This window comes from Lontra canadensis, unplaced genomic scaffold, assembly GCF_010015895.1.
Source record: "Lontra canadensis isolate GAN:19392208 unplaced genomic scaffold, GSC_riverotter_1.0 scaffold112, whole genome shotgun sequence".
Taxonomy (NCBI): Eukaryota; Metazoa; Chordata; class Mammalia; order Carnivora; family Mustelidae; genus Lontra; species Lontra canadensis.
This window is the reverse complement of record NW_022631106.1, coordinates 2,881,462-2,898,099: the sequence shown is the minus strand read 5'-3', so window position 1 is coordinate 2,898,099 and position 16,638 is coordinate 2,881,462. Positions and strand designations below refer to the sequence as shown.

General features: G+C 42.2%; 1 long non-coding RNA gene across 1 annotated transcript in view; it reads right to left on the bottom strand.

The window, feature by feature from the left end:
* Positions 1–13,450, bottom strand: part of LOC116856788 — a 75,915-nt gene extending 62,465 nt beyond the window's left edge. The window contains exon 1 of the long non-coding RNA XR_004380625.1: positions 13,228–13,450. This is a non-coding gene — a long non-coding RNA (uncharacterized LOC116856788). The remainder of the gene's footprint in view (positions 1–13,227) is intronic.
* Positions 13,451–16,638: the final 3,188 nt, after the last annotated feature.

Here is a 16,638-nt window from a genome sequence, read left to right as displayed (position 1 = left end):
ACTCCCCACATCTCCACCCCTCCTACCCTCCCCCTGCCTTCAAGAATATTGCCTTCTTCCTGAGATCTCTGTGCCCTTTGCTCTGCAGATTAATGCAACCTGATATTCAGGCCTTCCTGGGTCTCCACCCCACCCTCTCTCTCTGTGTGGCACATTAGTGGGGTGAGGTGGGTTGGCAGGATCACACATCATAATAACATTGTTTTCCTGATAAACAACTATGCCATAGGTTGATGTGATGATTAAAGAAACCACAGATGTAAAACCGCTAACAATAAGCCTAAAGCATGGAGCACACTCAATAAATGTTAGTTTCCTTCCCCCACCCCCAGATGCAAAGATCAAATGGGTCTGAAAGCATTTTCAAAGTAGAGCACACAATAGGAATGTCTTCTGATGAAATCACTGTTCTGATATGAGATAAAAGGAGGCAAAGAAATGGTCTAACCCAGCTGGGTATGGGGGTCAGCGTCCTTATACGGGCTGACTCCCATAATGGGATGAGTACCCCTCACCCCGAAGGGGAGGTCCCCAAAAGGTAGAGATGGTGCGGGGAGCAGGGATGCTTTAAGGCTAAAAGGGTGAAAAATAGGAACTGTGTCTTGGGTGGGGAGTAGGGGTTGAGACACTGATCTGTGAGCCAAAGAACTCCTTCTAGAAGAGTGGGTTCGCAGGGCATGATCCTTATCTGTAGCTGGAAAACAGCATGGTTGGGGCTATTTATTTCTTTGAAGTCTATTAAACATATACATATATGATTCACTCCCTCTTTTTCTAGTTTTTGCCTTAATGATACAATGGGGCACAGAAAAAATGAAAAATGCAGTGATCTGCAGTGCTTTCTAGAAGCCTCATTTGTTTTCTCCATGAAGAAAATGAAATCATGGACCCCCATGGGGTTTCAATCAGTGTTCTTGTTATGGGCTGGGTTGTGTCTCTCCAAAATTCACATGGCCATGGTGATATCTTTCTCTGCATGGATGAGGCCTGATGTGCTTGGTGAACCAGAAGAGAGGAAACAACTTCATTGGGTTTTCAGACAGGTGAAGCCTGGAAAGCAGTCATTTTCCTTGAACCAGCTGTGACAAGCTGAGGACCGCATAAGCCTCACTACAGTGTGCAAGGCAGGAGCCCCAGGTCAGAAAGAGACCATAGCACCTCGAAGAGGATCAGGCCTACAGGACACGTGTGGGGATGTGGGGAGGCTCTACTTTAGTGCTTCTAAAGCAAGTGAAATCTGGCTCAGAGCAGATTTTCCTGAGCGGGCCTAAAATCTGCCTGCATTGGAACATCCCGCCCCCCACCTGCAGGGTTCCACAAGAACCAGGAACCTTGTGGAGTACCAGGGAACAGGAGGGAGCCCTTGTCCTTTCAGGCCCCAGGACTGCCCCACTGTGCACACTATCCCATGCATGGTCCCTTGGAGGGGGCTCTGCTGCTCAATGGTCACAAAGGATGAGTTAATGCTGGGAGCTGTGGGGTCTGTAGTTAAGCCCCTGCAGGACACCACAATCTTTCTCCTCAGCGGTCCTGCCCTCTTGCCAGAGCATGTCCAGGGAGGAGGGTCCTGTCACCACTGATGAGAACCTTGAACTCTTTCCTTCCTAGACTTGGGAGTTAGTTCATGTGCTTCCTCTCTCTCTCTCTCTATCTCTCTCTCTCTCTCTCTGTCTTCTCTCTCTCTCTGGTTGTTCTCTTCTTCCCTCTCCCATCCTCCTCTCCCCCTAGGAAAAGCTCAGGATTGCAGAAAAACAAAAGCCAGGAGGGTAAGGTAAATTCAAGCAGGAAGGTGGGGTGCGGGTGGGTAGTGGGTAAGAAAGTGGGGACAAAATGCAAATACACACCTTGACAATCATCTCCCCACACCCTTTCCACAGAGCTTTGCTTCCTGGCCCTGGTCTGGGGTCAAGAGATCCTCAGGGTCCAATTCAGGCCCCGATGCCTTGCAGCTGCACTCAAGGCCACTGAATGGCATTTCCCTCTATGCATGGACTATGTCTTGCTCATTTGTGATAGCTACTGTTTACTGAGAGAATTCCATGCACTCAGTAGTTTTGCATCAATTATCTTTAACCCTCATGGTATTTGAAAGTAGGTGTTATATTATCACTTTTTAACAGAAGGGGATGTTGAGTCAGAGGCAGGTGACACTCCAAAGACCTCAGAGCAGATGGTTGCCCAAGTGGATATGAACCCGGGTCTGAGTGGCTCTAAAGCTGCCCCTCTCAGAGCCCAGCCCAGTGCCTGCTTCTGAAAGGTGCTCAGCAAATGCATGGGGGCATTTTCCTCCATGGGGGAAACGCTGGGAAAGCAGGAGTCAAGCAGGAGTCCCATGCTATGCCTCCCTTGGGCTGCTTAGCTGAAGAAATCCTGCTAAGAAAGGGGATAAATGGTGTGGGGAAAACAGAAGCTTATTCAACATAAATTTCAAGACCCTTGTTCAATGGAAGCCTCCTTCCATTTCCCTGTCAGAAGCAGAGGCACATGCTCAGGGCCCGAAGCAGTGGCTGCTTTCCCTGCACATAGGCTGGAGAGCACTGTGTAAGTGAAGTGAATTCCATGGGTGCTTCTCTCCTACTCCAAACTTTCTGGGGTTCAGCTTTATGGCTCCAGAAGGGGCAAGTGTCCCTATTCTCTTTCTGGACAGGTCACATTAGGAATAGAGTATGTTTTAGAAGAACATTTCTAGACAACAGCTCATGTTTCAAAAGACTTTGAAGCCTTCTCTTTATAGCTCCATATATATAGCTTGGGTGAGTGGGGACCAGGGTTGTAACTGTGGACCTGTGGGAGTATATGTGTGAGTTTATGCATTCGTGTATCAGCCCCTCTGCCGGGCTCCACCATGAGCCTCCTCTGCAATATCCAGACTATTTAAGAGGGACACAGGACAGCCATAGTAATCTTCAGCAAACCTGCCATTCACACAAACAGCTTTAAACTTTATCTCTGCCCTGACAACAAAGCCCGCGGAGTTGGAGGGCTCCAGAGCCACTCTCTTCAGGCATTCTTCAACTTTGTTTCCTCTGTTGCTACCTTCTCTGAAGTCATTATTATTCATTAGGTATATTGCACAGAGAGAAAAAGTAGGTCAAGGATTAAAAAAAAAAAGAAGAAGAAAGAAAGAAAAAATCACCTTCAGGAGAAGGAGTCATATTGTGTAAAGCTATTTTGAACTTGCATGAGATTTTTCTGAAGGGGGAAATACTTTGTGTAGGGCTGGCTGCTGTCACAGCTGTCTTAAGAATAAGTGCCCATCCCAGAGCCTTTCATATGTTAAACACGTGATCTCCGAATTCCATTTTTAAAAGATAATTCTGCCCAGTGGGATAAGCAACCTCTATGTCTAGGTTCTACACAATATAGGCCACCTTGAGGATCCCCAGCTGAACAGGAACAAGGGAATCCTGAGAATTCCCCGTAAATGGACAGAAAGAATGAGAGAGAAAAACGTGAGTCCAGCCCTCTGGACAACACGTGCCTCTCAGGGTCAGAGCAAGGTCAGTGGGCACGCTGTGCCCAAGGGAGTCTTAGAAAGTCAGAAGCTTTGGAAGGAAACATCCCAGGTCATTCGACTCTGACATACACCTGCTCCATGCTGAAAGCTCTGCTGCTGAAATGAGTATATTTAGGAAGCATAAAATGTACAGTAGGATCAGTACAGGTGACAGGTTGCAAGGTGTCTAGAATTAAGGCTTCCTGGCTATGATGGTTAATTTCATTAATTTTGTTAATTTGTTAAATTGATAGCTAATTTGGCTGGGCCATGGTGCTTAGCAACGTAAAAAAACATTCCGGTTGTTTCCGTGAGGGTGGTTTTAGATGAGATCAGTGAACTCTGAATAGAGCAGACTGCCCTCCATAATGTAGAGGAGACTCATCCGATCAGTGGAAGGCCTACATGAAACAGAAACCTGACTTACCCTGAAGAGAACAAAATTCTATAGACAGATGGTCTTCAGACCTGAACTGCAGCACTGGCTTTTCCCTGGTCCTCCCGTCTGCCAGCCCACCCTACAGATTTGGGACTTGACAGCCTCTATAACCACAAAGAAAATTTATAGTGGATATAAATAATCTCTCTCTGTAAGACAGATAGATGATAGACAGACAGACAAAGATATATAGATCTCTGGAGAGAGAAAGAGAAAAAGAAACAGACAAATAGACATCCTGTCAGTTCCATTTTCCGGAGAATCCTGACTAATACACTGGAGGAAGAAGGCCTTGACCTAGGACTTAATGGAAGGAGGAATGCAATAGGGAGTACGGCACAGCCGTAGTATCTGGGCTTGAGTGTGAGACCTGGTCCTAGTCTGCCATGGATGGGGTGTGCTCCACATGCCCAGACTGCTGTGGCTGCTTGCTACTCTTGCTTTCCAGGGCATAACCAACTGGTCTGCCTTTGATGCTGGGCTATTACGATGGTTTCCAGAGGTCTATAGGCATTAGTTCATGCAATCTTGTTTTTCTCTCTTTCACAAAGGCACTAAGGGAGAGGGAAGGAGGAAGAAAGCTGGACTACAATTTAGCTTTGCTAAATGGTTCTTGCTTAGTTACGCTTCCCTGGGTCCCATGGTGTCCTGCACATCCTTTGCTCTACCATGGGATCACATCACTATAGTAGGCCATCACTGAGCTGGTTGGCTAAGAAAGCAGCATTCCTGATTTTCTAGAAACTTCCATACAATTCCCTATGGAAAGCATTTAACAATTGTGTGTTGTGCTTCTGATCAAGAAGTAGGCATCTGATAAAACAACAGCATGTGGTTAAAGGCAAAGACACCACCAAATCTTCATTATTTTAAATGGTGAAAGTATGTGAAAAGTCTTATAATATTAGAGCTAAAATGTACCATTAGGAAGGATTCAATCTATTTTTTTCAAATGAAGTACAAAATCTAGATAATTATGTAGAATATTCATAGTACTAATAACCCATCTTATTGAGCAGATCTGAGACTAGAACCTACATTTCCAAATAAACATTCCATTTACCTCACTTTAAGAAGGTCTTTGAGAAGTGGTATTTGTACACTGTCTACAAGTTTGTGGTAATGGCTGTAACATATACTGACTGCATAAAATAAAAGTCTACTCTATTCATGTTCTTATTAAAATTAATGTGTTCACTGTGAAAGCTGCTAATTAATTGTAAAAACAATGATTGTTGTTCTTTCTTAGAGTTTACCTGGGCTTTGGGGCGTCAGTCTGGATAGCCAACAACTCTTAAAATTGTTATCCAGGGGATACCTAATTGGTGATTTTTTCCTCTCAAAAACAGTTTCTATAATAAGAAGTGAACTTTAAAGTCATTCTGGGGAGGGTTTCTTTCTATAAGTAGCTATTATATTCTCTAAACACTGCATTAACTGATTGGCAAAATGAAAACTTGACTGTTCAGTGGGGGAAGGCAAGTCAGAGCATGGAGCAATATATAATCAAGTGGTAAATCCATAGGCAGGGGTGTAAGGGCTGCAGGAATGCTACAAGTATGAAGACAACAGCAGGAGGGATTGACTCAGAACTGGAGGATGGAGTCAGGGCAGGGCCTGCAAATATGACTGTAGAGGACATTGGGGACTGGAGAGCACACAGAGGTTGATTTTAATGCAAATGGTTGCAGTCTCTTACTGCTCCTTTTTTTTCTCCTACAGTTGCATTAGCTCTTCTTCTTATCTTCAGGCAATGATTTCCAGGCATCATTCTCTTCTCACTTGCCATGCTGGAAGCCTTGCATTGCTACTGTGGCAGCCTTAACTAGATAGAATATCAAAATCTTCAAACTGCTTTATTCAACCCATCACCGCATCACCCCATCAAAATTGCCTCAGCCAATGACCACCATAGAACTATACAGCCCAATCCAGTGAAAACTTCTCATTGTTCATACTTGCATACTTTTCAAGAGCTTTTGGTATAGCTTGGCCCCTCTCTCCTGGAAACACTTTTCTCTCTTATTTCTGGGATATTATACTCCCAGCACCTCTACTACTATGTTCCTCCTTCTGGATTGCCAGAAACTCCTCCAGTACACAATGTTTACATGTTGGGGGTCCCACAGGGCTTGGTTCTGGATCATCTTCCCTTTTTCCCCACTCTTTTGCTCTCAAAGAGAATTGCATGCCCTGCCCAGAAATACCAAGGTATCTAGGAAGTAGCGGTATGTAGAACACTCCTCACTAAAAGAAACCCAACATCCAGGCCTGGCAAAAGCCTTCCTATCTCCTCAGACAGCAGCAGCAGCAGGAGTAGCAGCAGGAACCAGCTAGAGCTCAATAGCACCAGATAAGACAGGCAGATCAAAGACTCTGAAAATTAAACTGTTATTGGAACAAGACCCTACAAAAGCAAGGCAAGACACACATACTAAACCTAAACAGGGTATATAACTAATATGAAAGATAATAGGACCCAGTCTCCTAATAGAATAGACGAAGTTTCCAAGATAGAATTAAAAAAAAAAAAAATCACCTGTCAGACCAAGAACCAAAAAAAAATCACATCTTCAATGAGGAAAGACAAAGCAACTAATACCCACACTGAGATGAATCAGGTATTGGAATTATTGATAAGATTTCTAAAGTAGCCATTATAAAAATGCTTTAATAATTGATAACAAATTCTCTTGAAATAGATGAAAAAAATTTGAGCAAAGAAACAGAAGCTATTAAAAAAAGAAGAAGAAGAACCAAATAAAAATTACAGACCTAAAAACACAATGTCAAAAATTAGAAAAACTGGATGTGCTCAATAGTTGAATGGAGATGAAAGAGGATAGAATCAGTGGACTTGCAGACCACAGAAGTCACCCAATTTGAAAAAAAGAGAAAACAGACTGAAAAAAATGATCAGAGATTCAGAGAACTGGGAAATGGTAAGAAAAGACCCAAACTTTATAACCTTAAGAGTCCCAGAGGGAGAGGAAAAAGAGGGCAATGAAAGAGAGGTTGAAGGAACAATGACTAAAATAGTCTTGAATTTTGCAAAAGACAAAACCTACAGATTCAAGGAACTACTTGAACCCCAAACAAGCAATCCACATCAAAACACACCATAACTTAACTTCTAAAACTAAAACCAAAGAAAAGTCTTGAAATCACTCAAACAGAAAAAATACCTTATTCATAAGGGAACAGCAATTTGATTTCTCATATGAAATCATGGAAGCCAGAAGGAAGTGGCATACTTTTCGAGTGCTGAGAGAGAAGGGCCAACAGTAAATTATGAATCTGGTAAAACTCTCCTTCAGGAATGAAGAGGAAATAAAAAAGATTCTCAAACAAAGGAAAATTAAAAGAGTTTATTGTTAGCAGACCTACACTGAAATATTGGCTAAAGAATGTTCTGCAAACAGAAAGGAAATGATTTTTTTTAAAAAAGGAATCTTAGAGTACTGGAAAGAAAAAGGGAATAATGAAAAGAGCAGAAATAAGGACACTGTAGGCTATCTTTTCCTTCATAAGCTTTAGAAATCATATTTGATTATTGAAATAAAAATTATAACACCATCTGATGTGCAAGAAAATGATATTTAAAAGTGAGGAAGATAAAAGGACCAAATGGAACTGAGATTTCCATACCTCAATTGAAGGCAAAATATGGATAGCAATAGACTGTAATAATGTATAATCATATGTATATACTGTGATACTCAGAGTAATCACTATAAAACTTATACAAAAAGATATTCTCAAAAACACCATAAATAGGGGCACATGGGTGGTGCAGTCAGTTAAGTGTCCAACTCTTGGTTTCTGCTCAGCTGGTGATCTCGGGATTTGTAAGATGGAGTCCTGAGTCAGGCTCTGTGCTCCACAGGGAATCTGCTTGGGTTTCTCTCTCTTTCTCCTCTCCTTTTGCCTCTCTTTCTCTCAAACAAATAAATAAATCTTTTAAAAGGACACTATAAATAATTCACTATGAAATCTTAAAATTATTCAAGTAGGGGCACCTGAGTGGCTCAGTGGTAAAGCCTCTGCCTTCAGCTCAGGTCATGATCCCAGGGTCTGTTCAGCGGGGAGCCTGCTTCCCTTCCTCTCTCTCTGCCTGCCTGGTCTGCCTACTTGTGATCTCTGTCTGTCAAAAAAATACATAAAATCTTTAAAAAAAAAATTATTCAAGTAACCTGCAACAAGTCAAGAAATGTGAAACATAGGAATGAAAAGCAAAAGAAACAAATAGAAACTAAATAATAAAATGGAAGACTTAAGTACTAACATATAATAATTAAATATAAATGATCTAAATACTCCAAATGGCAGATTAGATTTTAAAAATAACCCAACAGTTTACATAAAAACTCATCTCAAATTCAGTGACACAGGTAGGTTAAAAGTAAAAGATGGGGAAAATAAACCACAAAAACAATTTAAAAAAAAAATCAGGACTGATTTTATTTTAATATCCAATAAAGAAGACTCCAGAGCAAAGAAAATCACGAAAACTAAAGAGGAACATTACATAAAGGTAAAGGGGTCAATCCATAAAGACAATATAACAGTCCTAAATGTGAATGCACCAAACAACCAAGTCTCAAAATACATGATACTACTGATAGACCCGATAGGGAAATAGAAAAATCCATGATTAGAGCTAAAGACTTCAACACTTCCCTCTGAGAAACTGAACTAACTGCTGGATGGAAAATCAGCAATGATACAGAAGATCTAACACAATCAAACAATAGGATCTATTTGGCATATATAGTACACTCCACCAAGCTGCACTGAACTAAACATTTTTTTTCCAGTGCCCATAGAACACTCACCAAGGTAGACTATGTCACAGGCCATACAACAAACCTCAACAAAATCATATTGTGGTCTCTGGCCACAAAGAAATAAGAAATCAACAACAGAAAAATAATTAAGTAAGTGGAAAATTAACAACACAATTACAAACAACTCATGGGTCAAAGGAATCTAAAAGGAAATTTTAAAAAAATACATAGAACTGAATGAAAACAAAAATACAGCATATCAAAATTCATGGGATGCAACTAAAGGAATAATGTGAAGAAATTTAGGGCCCTAAATGCTCACATTAGAGAAGAGGAAAGTCTAAAACTAAGTTCCTACGTCAAGAAACTAAAAGAGCAACATAAACCCAAAGAAAACAAAAGAAATAAAGGAGTAGAGATGAATGAAATTTAGATTGTTTTTAATCAATAAAATTAATAAATCTCTAACAAGACTGGAAAAAATAAAATGAAAGACATACCATCAATATTAAGAATGAAATGGGGTATACCACTCCAAATCCTGCATCCATTAAAAAGGTAATAAGGGAATATTTGGAATAACATTAAATCCATATATTTGACAACTTCAAAGAAATAGACTAATTCTTCAAAAACCACAAACTATCACATCAACCAAGATAAAGTAGATAATCAGAATAACTCTCTATTACAGAAATCAAGTTAATAACTGAAAAGTGTCCACAAAAGAAATCTCTAAGCCACTACAGAATTCTTCCAAACACTTAAAGAATTAACACCAGTTTTAAACAATCTCCTCCAGTAAGCAGAACAAGAAGGAACATGTCTCAACTCATTTTACAAGGCCAATGTTACCTGAATACTTAAACCAGAAAAAAACAATACAAAGAAAATAACAGACCAAAACTCTTGTGAAATTAGATGTTAAAACCCTCAACAAAATATTCACAAACCTCATCCAATAAAGTTTGAAAAGAATTATACAACATAAACAAGTGGGATTTCTTTCAGGTATGCAAGTCTGATTGAACATTCAAAAAATCATTCAATGTTAGGTTTCATTTCCATAAGCTAATACAGAAATACCATATAATCATATTGGTTGGCACACACAAAAAACATTTGATACAATCCAAAATGATTCATAATAAAAATCTCAGCAAGTTAGGAATTAAAAGAAATAACCTCAACTTGACAAAGAATTTCAATAACAAAAAAATTACAACTAATCTTATACTTAATAAGGAAACACTGAATACTTTCCCCAGGAACCCATGAAAAACCTTCTAGAACTACTAAGTGAGCTCAGTAAGCTCACAAAATACAAAATCAACAAAGAAAATGAGTTGTATTTCTATATATAATGAACATGTAGAAATCAAAATAAAAAACATAATACTATTTATAGTCATGCCAAAGAAAATGAAATGCTTATGCATACACTTAACAAAACATGTACAGGATCTCTACGCTGAAAATTATAAAATGTGATGAAAGAAATAAAGACCTGAATAAATGGCAAGCCATACTGTGTTTATGGATTGGAACACTCAACATAGTAAAGATGTCAATTCTCCCTAAATTGATCTACAGGTTTAATGCAATTGCAAACAAATTCAAGCAGGATTTTCTATAGAAATAGACAATCTTATTCTAAAACTTATATGGAAGCACAGGCCCTAGAATAGCTAAAAAAAAATCCTGACAAAGAACAATAAAGTGGGAGGAATCATTCTACCCACTATTAAGGCCTGTGTAGAACTACCGTAGTCAAATTAGCATGGTAGTGACAGAGGGCTAAATGCATAGATCAAAGGAAAAATAGCAAACTTAGAAACAGACCCACACAAATATGGCCAATTAATTTTTGACAAGATGTGACAGCAACTCAATAGAGGAAGGACAGCCTTTTCAATAAATGGTATTGGAGCAAATGAACATTTGTAGGTCAAAAAAATGGACCATGAGATAAACCTCACACCTTATACAAAATTAATTCAAAATGGATTATGAATTTAGGAGGTAAAATGCACAACTATAAACTTAAAAAAAAAAAAACTGTATGAAAAAGTCTTCAGGAACCGGAACTATGCAAAGTGTTCTTAGACTCAATACCAAAAGCATGATGCACAAAAAGAAAAATTGGCAAGCTGGTCCTCATCAAAATTAAATACCTTTGCTCTGTGGCAGCTCATGTTCACAAGGTGAAAAACCAAGCTACAGACTGGAAGAAAATATTACAGACCATATACTTGACAAAGGACTAGTATCTATGCTATATAAAGAAGGCACAAAACTCAATAGCAAATACCAAAAAATCCAATTACAAAATGGGCAAAACACATGTACAGACATTTCACCAAAGAGGATCTACAGATAGTAAATAGGCACATGAAAAGATGTGCAATGTCATTAGCCATGAGGAAAATGCCAATTAAAAACAGTAAGATACTAGGGGTGCCTGGGTGGCTCAGTGGGTTAAGCCTCTGCCTTTGGCTCAGGTCATGATATCAGGGTCCTGGGATGGAGCCCTGCACTGGGCTCTCTGCTCAGCAGGGAGCCTGCTTTCCCCTCTCTCTCTGCCTGCCTCTCTGCCTACTTGTGATCTCTATCTCTGTCAAATAAACAAATAAATAAATAAATAAGATCTTTAAAAAAACAAACAAACAAACAAACAATAAGATACCACTTCACATATATCCTAATGACTGCAATAAAAATAGTTGACAAGGGGTGCCTGGGTGGCTCAGTCAGTTAAGCATCAGACTCTTGATTTTGGCTCAGGTCATGATCTCGGGGACATGATCTCAGGGTGTCATAAGATCGAGTCCTGCTTTGGGCTCTCCACTTGGCGGGGAGTTCACTGAGTTTCTTTCCTCTGCCCCTCCCAACCTCCCTGCACATGCTCTCTCACTTTCTCTCTCTAAAGTAAATAAATAAATCTTTAAAACAAATAGTGACAATACCAAAAGCAGGAAAGGAAGAGGAAAAAATGGATCTCTCATGCATTGCTTGTCAAATAGTATAACCACTCTGAAAAACAGTTTGTTTCTTTTAAAACTAAACATGCAACTTCATGGGACTCAGCAATATGTAATTGTAATATGTAATTGCTCGTCTTTCATCCCGGAGAAATGAAAACTTACATTTACACAGAAACTTGCATATGAATGTTCACAACAGCTTTATTTGTTATAGCCCAAACTGGAATTCACCCCAATATCCTTTGATAGGTGAATAGTTAAACCAACTGGTCCATCCATACCACACGATACTACTCGGCAATACACAGGAATGAATTATTCACACACTCAGTAACTTTGAATCTCCGGTGATTTATGATGAATGAAAAGAAGCCAATCTCAAAAGGTTACATGCTGTACGATTTCGCTTATATAATATTTTTGAATTGACTAGTGGCTGCCAAGGATTAAGGATGGGATTGGGGGTAGATAGAAGCGGGTATGATTATGAGAGCAACAAGCAGGATCCTTATGATGTTGAAACTATTCAACATCTTGACTGTGTTGTGGATACGTGAACCCACTTAGGTGACAACACACACACACACAAATATAAGGAAAATTTGGGAAATCTGAATAAGCCAGTGAATTGGAGCAGTGTCCATTTCCTGGCTGTGTTTTTACACTATAGTTTTACAAATTATTACTATTGGGGAAAGTATGCAAAGGTTCTGTTTCTTGGATGGGAGTTATCAACAGGACTAAAATTTTCTCAGTGTCAAGGATAGCTGCTCTGGCTCTTTTTTTTTTTTAAGATTTTATTTACATATTTGAGAGAGAGAGAGCACAAGCAGGTGGAGAGGAAGACAGAGGGAGAAGCAGGCTCCCGATTCGGGGCTCAATCCCAGGACCCCAGGATCATGACCTGAGCTAAAGGCAGATGCTCAACTGACTGAACCACCCAGGCGCCCCTGCCCTGGATTTTTATTTATATTCTCACACAACACTTAGCACCGAGCCCACCACATAGTAGCTTCTCGGTGAAGCCTGAGAATTCCCTTATAATTGATGGTATCATCTGATGAGGTAGGCATGGAAGACTGTCAGGACATTCACCAACAGATACTTGGAAGAGTCTCAGTCATGGGTATTTCCCTTTTCCAAGGGCAATCGCACCTGTTATTTACTGACATTTACTTTCAGTACATACACACGAAACGCACTACTGCGGAGACTGTGATTGGACAGGACTTCGAGCACTGGTTCTCATAGCAACCAGCAAAGAGCCACTTCACATGTGTACTTGTAAAATCACCAAACGCGACTCAGACTTGCAATCCAGCTTCTGCTGGGAGGACGTTTCTTTCTTGGGTTCATATTTTATTATGTTTATTACAAAGCCCATCGTGGTTACAAATTCAACCCTCAATGTTATTTAGTCTCAAAGGACCCTATATTGAGCCTGTCTATAATCTTAGATGAGAAAAGAGTACACTGAATTCAGTTGAACACTTGAGCATTTTCTACACACAAGGCACTGACCTGGGATCTCTAAACAGTGGTTCCTGTTCCTAGGCAGCTGACAGGTCATGTGGAGGGTCTCTACCAGCGCTGTCAGAAAAGACAGACTTTGGTATGAGCCGTCAGTCGGTGCTGCTATGAGGCCCTGGGACCTTGGAAGTGATGACTTCCTGGTCAGTGGTGAGTGCCCTAGAGAGAGGCACAGGTTTACTGAAATAACTGTGGGCTACAATGGTTGGGAGCCTACTTGCTACATCGGCCTGTCTCATCGAATCCTCACTTCATCACTTACCAGTGGGTAATATGAAGCCCATGTTCTGTCTTTAGAATCAGGAAAACATTATCAACCACCCAGAATTGGTGTGAGAAGCAAAAGGTAATGCATGTGACCTATTTAGCACAGAGCCCAGCATACAGTAAGTGCTTCCTAAATGCTGGCTGTTATTGTTTAGCTGGGGGGACAAAGATGAACAAGACCTAAGTCCTCTTGAGCTGCTTCTATCCAATGGTGTGCAAGACATGCATGAAGATAGATGACGGGGGAATGGGATCCCTGTTACTACAGACTGCATGAGACAAGTGTGGATCTCACTCAGGAGGCCAACGGATGCTTCGTGGTCACCCCAGTGCCATTCACAGCTGCCTAAAGCAGGATTTACTCACACTAACACCAGCTTTGGGGCTCACTAATTAGTAGGACAGACAGTGTGGACTGAGCTCACTGATCACCCTGCCCGCTCACCATGTTTATCTCCTTGTTGCTGGCTCACCATGGCACTTGGCTGTCTGCAAAGCTGCGGAAGAAGGGTTTTGTGTGGGTTCCCCAGTATCGATGTGGCCCCAGAGAGAGGCCTGCTGAGGACCTATCATTACCACACCTCCTTCAAGCACAGGCACATCCAGCTTTCCTCTAGCTCACCGCTTTTGGTGTGAGAACCGTATCAATGCAGTTACTGTTTCTTATCTCGAGGAAGGGTCCCCATTTCCTGGGTGGGGGGGGAGGGAGAAGCTCAGGGTGGCAGAGAGATTGCATCTTGCAGCTCAAAGCATCTTTTTCCTCCCCACTCTGAGCCAGCTTTGTGGGGTGCTGTGATACAGAAAATGCCTTCCAGGGGCTCACTGTCCTGTAGTCTGAACCACGTCAAGGTACAAATCCTCGCTGTGCCCAGTAGCCCCACGTCAGACCTTGGAACTTGGCAGAGCTGGGTGTGTTCCCTTCTAGCGTCCACCAGACCCTGAGTTATCATCCTCTGCACAGAGAACTACATAGAGGATCAGTCCCAGCTTACAATCCAAGGTAGGAACTCTCAGAAATGTAAGTTTGAAGTTCTAGTAAATTTTGCCTCAACATGGTAATAAAGAGTTATATTTTAGAAGGAATAATAACAGAGTGGAAAGGTGTGCCATTTATTTGCTTTCATGACTGATATCAGTGTACAGGGAGAATGGTGGGTTTTGAGGCCCTCACACAGCCCACCTGTCCCCCAGGTATGGGCAGTAACCACAGGTGAAATAGTTGTGGGGACACGGCAGCTTAAGGTTTGCCAGGTGAAATCTAGAAAAAGGGCAGAAGCCTTGAAATCAAGTGTAGAGAAAAGGATCCTTATCAAGGGGGGAATCTGTCAGATAACCTGCCACAGAAACACTCAGGTCAGAGTTTGACCTGTGAATGGGCTTATGACTGAGTGGGGGTAACCCTGAGTCCTTAGAGAAGACTCCAGCCTGTGACGGTGGGGTCAAGTGGGCTTAGAGCAGGAACTGTGGGGTTCTCTTCTCTGAGCTGGGAGCATAAGGATGTGAGCCCAGTGTCTCATCCAGCCCCATGCCACTAACATGGAGACTAACATGTCTCCCAGGATTCGAGACCCAGATTTTCTCCAGGTGTGAAGGAAGGCTCCTGGTTTAGAGAGAACAGCTCCATTTTTCCCCTTAGCCAAAGTCCCAGGTCTAGAGACTCTGCTGTTGATCAAAAAGTAGCTCTGAGATAGATCAAAGTAGAGGTCACGGCTACAGCCTGCACACAGGGAAGGTCTCCCTGCCCCTGAACAGCCTCTGAGGCCCAGGGCAGTTCTGGCCCTCCTGTGTCCCTCTGCTGGCCTTGGTGCCTGGAGACCATCCCCCTCCTCGGAGCCACAACTCTCTAGCTGCTGGGACTCTGCCAGTCTTTCTCAACCTGTACTGAAGAATCATCAAAACTGCTAACATTGTTTTGATCCAAAACCCATTCTGGAGTTTTTTGTTCCCAGTTTGTTTTGTAAAATAAAAATCCATGCTCCTAGGGTTGGAGGAGTACTAACTAGATAGAAAAATGCTTCTGGGTCCTCTGGATGTACAAGGCACACTTGGGGAACAAAAAAGAGGCACACTCAGAACAGAAAGTCACCAGGATGATGAAGGTACCAGAAGCCATGTCCAGGAGAAGCCACAGTGTGGCTGAGCAATGGGAAGACCAAGGGACATGCAGCAGGCAGACTCGGGGTTTGTTGGGTGGGAAGGGAAAGACACCAGTTCTTGTAGCTCCAAGGGCAGAAGCAGGGCCAACAAGTGGCCATTTGGAGGTTGGGGGACAGATTCAGTGTCCCTAAGTGGGCCTTGAGCCCCTGTTGCTGGCTTCCGATGAGGCTGTCTGCATGGGAAGCCTCATGCACAGGATGTGAGAAAGGAAGGACACACTCCTCAGTCCAGCAGGCTAGCTCCAGCCACTCTACAGATGGGCAGAGCCCGCAGGCTGCACCCCACGTCACCTCTCCAGCATGACAGCAGTGAACCCACATACCCCTGAGCACCCATTACTCCTTGAGTTTGGTGGGGCTGGATGTTCAGGCCCTTTGTTGGGGGTTCTGGGGAATGAATTCCTGCTCTGGGTGGGAGGTCAAGCTAAATAAACCCCCAAGCTCCCTGACAGCTCTGAAAGGCTGCATTAAACCATGATTCATCTCCTTGTTCTTCAGGTAGATTCAAGAGATGCACTTGGAGTCCATATCTGTACAAGAGCAAGCCCTCCAAATTTGGGCACCCCACTGTTCGGGGCACCAAACATCCATGGCACTCCTTTTCTGTGCCATAGGCCTCTGAATTCTTTCTGTCTTATCTTTCACTCTTCCTGCATCTCCACTGAATACTAGCTTTACTCTGGTTTTCCTAGGGTCTTCCTGCTCCCTGCAATACAGCCCCCTTGATCCAGGGTCTCCACCAGCTGCTGCCCGGGCTCTGGGAGCCCTGGGCCTCGCAGGGGTCACACTTTCCTTCTGTTCAGGCTGGCACAGGTGACCCACTGACCTACTTTTCTGTACTGCTTGGCGTAATTTAGCATCCTTGCAGTCAAGGTGCCCCTCCTCCAAGGAGTTGTGATGTTTAGATTCTGTGACAGGAAACAGGAGGGTAACGGCCCTGCAGATAAAAATGCGATGCCCCGAGGTGTTCACGGCCTCC